This window comes from Neomonachus schauinslandi, chromosome 1 (genome assembly GCF_002201575.2).
Source record: "Neomonachus schauinslandi chromosome 1, ASM220157v2, whole genome shotgun sequence".
Taxonomy (NCBI): Eukaryota; Metazoa; Chordata; class Mammalia; order Carnivora; family Phocidae; genus Neomonachus; species Neomonachus schauinslandi.
Window position 1 is genome coordinate 18,687,913 of NC_058403.1, and position 3,937 is coordinate 18,691,849.

At 37.0% G+C, this 3,937-nt stretch overlaps 1 pseudogene; it reads right to left on the reverse strand.

Annotated features, from left to right (window-relative positions):
• Window positions 1-532: 532 nt before the first annotated feature.
• Window positions 533-1,289, reverse strand: LOC110570071 (annotated as a pseudogene).
• Between the last annotated feature and the right edge of the window lie 2,648 nt (window positions 1,290-3,937).

Genomic DNA, 3,937 nt, shown 5'->3' on the forward strand with positions numbered 1-3,937 from the left:
ATTTTGGTCTGTTAGAAGAAAGTGCCTCCCAAAATTTTAAAGAAAGAAAATCTTATGTATGTACAAAAATAAGGGTAAATACGACGAAGGGATGGAATATGACTGTAAAGATGACAATTATAAAAGATTTTATAAAAAGAATTGGTAAGAAGTTGGTTGAAAAAAGAAAGAAGAGGATTTTTTTAAAAAAAGGGAGAGAATGTGATCAGGCAGGAGACTAGAACAAAGCCATACACCAGAGATTTAGGATATATTTTGGTCTATAAGAAGAAACTGTATCCCAAAATTTTAAAGAGAGAACAACTTATATATATGTACCAAAAATAAGGTTAGCTACTATGAAAGGATAGGATATGACTCTTCCAAAACATGGTTGCTTTTCTGTTCAGAGAGTTGCTGCTATTTTTTTCTTCCATCTCCTGTTGAGTTTGTAGGTGTTCAGAATGGTATGATCCCTATCTAGCTGAATTCCTGGGACCAGATGAAATTTAGGTCTCCTACTCCTCTCTCATCTTGCTCCTCCCAGAAAATCTCATTTTTGATTGAACTCAGACTTAGAGGTAAAAGGTCTCAGAGAGGACAGCTTCTGTCTCTTGGTAATCTGTTCTTGGAGTTTTTCTTTGGCCTCGTACCTTCTCTTGGCCAAAAGTTCAGTATATTCTGCAGCTTCTTCCTTATTTTTCTTAGTACCCTGTTTCTTTAGAGCAATACACCAAAGTTTGTGCTGGAGGACATATGGAGTAACAAGACGTTGAATCTTGGGCACTTTGGTTCTCAAGTTCTTCTTTGTTTAGGGGTTTTCTCACAACATAGTGGTGGACAACATCTTCTTTAGAGAGATTGAAATGTTTATGGATTCTGCTAGCTCTTTGGGGCCCCAGGTGACAAAGCACAGCAGTATTGGTAAATCCAGGAATATCTTCCATGCTTTTTTTTTTTTTTTTATTTACAGTGACCAAGTTGAGAACATTGAAATTGGCACCCACAATTCAACCCTGAACAGATATGTGCTTTCTTTCTCTAGTCTTCCTTGTTCTGTAGCAGGAATGCCCCTTACTCAGCAGCAGGCAGACACAACCTTGGGTCAAGACACCCTGCTTCATGGGGAAGCCTTGTTTTTCATTGCCACCACTGAGTCAGACCACATGACCTTTCCATTCTTCACCCAGAGAATCAGCAGCAACTTCTGTGGCCATACACTTCTCATAAAAGGTACGAAGTTTGTGTTCATTGTCCACTTCAGTGAGTTTCTGGCAGTCAGGATCTGGGAAAGAAATGTTCAGCTTCATCCTAATGCAGCCTACCACCTCCAAAGTGCCATGAAAAAGAGCTCTTTTGGTAATTCTTTTTTTTTTTTTTAACGATTTTATTTATTTATTTGACAGAGAGAAACACAGCGAGAGAAGGAACACAAGCAGGGGAAGTGGGAGAGGGAGAAGCAGGCTTCCTGCCTAGCAGGGAGCCCGATGTGGGGCTCGATCCCAGGACTCTGGGATCATGACCTGAGCCGAAGGCAGACACTTAACGACTGAGCCACCCAGGCACCCCCTCTTTTGGTAATTCTTGGGGCTAGTTTTGCGAGATTATTTTGAGAATCAGATTGAAATCCATCACATGTTATTGTCATTAAGTTACAAAAATTAAATTAGTCAAATTAAAAAAAAAAGTAGAATGGAATTGCTTAGTGATGAATGTATTTCACTTTCCACATTAATTATCTTTTAAATTTTTATATGCTCTTTACCTCCAATTCTAAGTATCCTCTGGCTTGGGGACAATCATTCAATCAATTTTAGGAATGTATATTGTCCTTATCGGAGGTGAGGTGTGATGGAGTTTAGAGTTTATTTGGATAGGTATTTATAAACGTCTGTGATCTTATTGACTTGCAAACAAAAAGTTTGTTATCCAAAAAACATTTATAATGTGATATTAAATTCCATCAGAGAATGGGAAGTTATAGAAGAAGTTATGATAGAATTATAGAGAATTAAAGTCAGAGGGAGACATTTTACTGCAAGGATTATTTATAATACACCCTGATTTTTTTTACCATTTTATTATTTATTTATTTATTTATTTATTTATTTATTTATTTATTGCAACAACATGGATGGAACTAGGAGGGTATTATGTTAAGTGAAATAAATTAGTCAGAGAAAGACAAATATCATAAGATTTCACTCATATGTGGAATTTAAGAAACAAAACAGATGAACATAAGGGAAGTGAAGGAAAAATAAAATAAGATAGAAACAGAGAGGGAGATAAACCATAAGAGACTTTTAACTATTGGAAAGAAACAGGGTTGCTGGAGGGGAGGTGGGTGGGGGGGATGGGGTAATTGGGTGAGGGGCATTTAGGAGGGCACTTGATATAATGAGCACTGGGTGATATATGCAACTGAGGAATCATTAAATTCTACCCCCTGAAACTAATAATACATTATGTATTAACTAAATTGAATTTAAATAAAAAAATACACCCCAATTTTGAAATTCATCCTCCTCATTTTATAAATTTCACCTACATGGGATGTGTGAGTATACGTGATGGTCAGGAGATAATTGGAGTAGAGCTTTAATGAAAGATTAATAGCTATCCTAAAAAAAGAGTCTTAAACATTTAGGAAGATAATCAGACAAATGTTTATTTTTATTTTTTTAATTATATTTATTTATTTGAGAAAGAGCATGACAGAGAGAGAGCACGAGCAGGGGGGAGGGGTAGAGGGAGAAGCAGACTCCCCACTGAGCAGGGAGCCTGATGTGGGGCTCCATCCCAGGACCCTGGGATCGTGATCTGAGCTGAAGGCAGACGCTTAACTGACTGAGCCACCCAGGCACCCCATCAGACAAATGTTTAATCTATGTTTGATCTTTTTCCATTACTTTTGTTGGTTGAAATAAATTGAACCAGCAATGGGGGGTGGGGCACTGTGCTTTTTAGAAGAAAGAAGCTGGCTTTTATGCCAGGCAGGCATGGATGAGGAAGTGGGGTGATATGATGGGATGTTGAATCCTAACCTGTAATTCTATATATGTAACATTGGTTGAGATATTAAATATTTTCTTCCTCTAGGACCTCACGTGCATAAGCCAAAAGCTGGCTTGAGGATTAGTACTCAAGTGTTTAAAACACTTGGCAAGGTATCTGTTTATCTGGCATTTCAATAGAGTCTGAAGAAGAACAGTTATTTCTGTTTACTTAGTCACTGAGATGAGTGTGTCTAACACTGGACTAGGGAGACTCAACCCTATTTTCTTTGGGAATTATTATGTGACCTTCCATTCTGGCTTATAGGGCTTGAGTGTTTTCCCCAAAGGAATGTCAATTCTTTCAGGGCAGGAACTGAGCCTTTGTCTCTAATTATTCAACATCTAGTACAGAGTCTGCCTCTTAGAAATCATGTAATCAATTCTGAATGCTGACTTCCCCTCTACGTACCAACTTTGGTGATCACAGAAGACTCTAGATAATAGTAAATGCAGTTCTGAAGAGAACAGAACTCACTAACAAATATAATTCCTTTCCTGTAATGGGCAGAAACAATAAAGGGAATTTATCTTGACTTAACATTTTTCTGTTTTACTTAATAACAGCATGCCTTTGATTTTTCTGGGTAATCACTTTCTTAATGGTTATTTTGCAGAAGATTTTTTTTATTTTTTAATTTTTTTAAGTAATCTCTACACCCAGTGTGAGACTTGAACTCATGACCCCAAAATCAAGAATTTGCATGCTCCACTCACTGAACCATTGAGGTGTCCCTGCAAAAGATTATTTTTAATCTAATGTTTATCAGATATAATCCTATGATTGATGGGTATAGAGTGAAATACATTGAGAGAGGAGTTTCAGGCATTATTTTTAGTACATTGAACCATTAAATATTGTATAGTTCATTCTCCTGGCTATAGTTAAGCAACCATGAAAG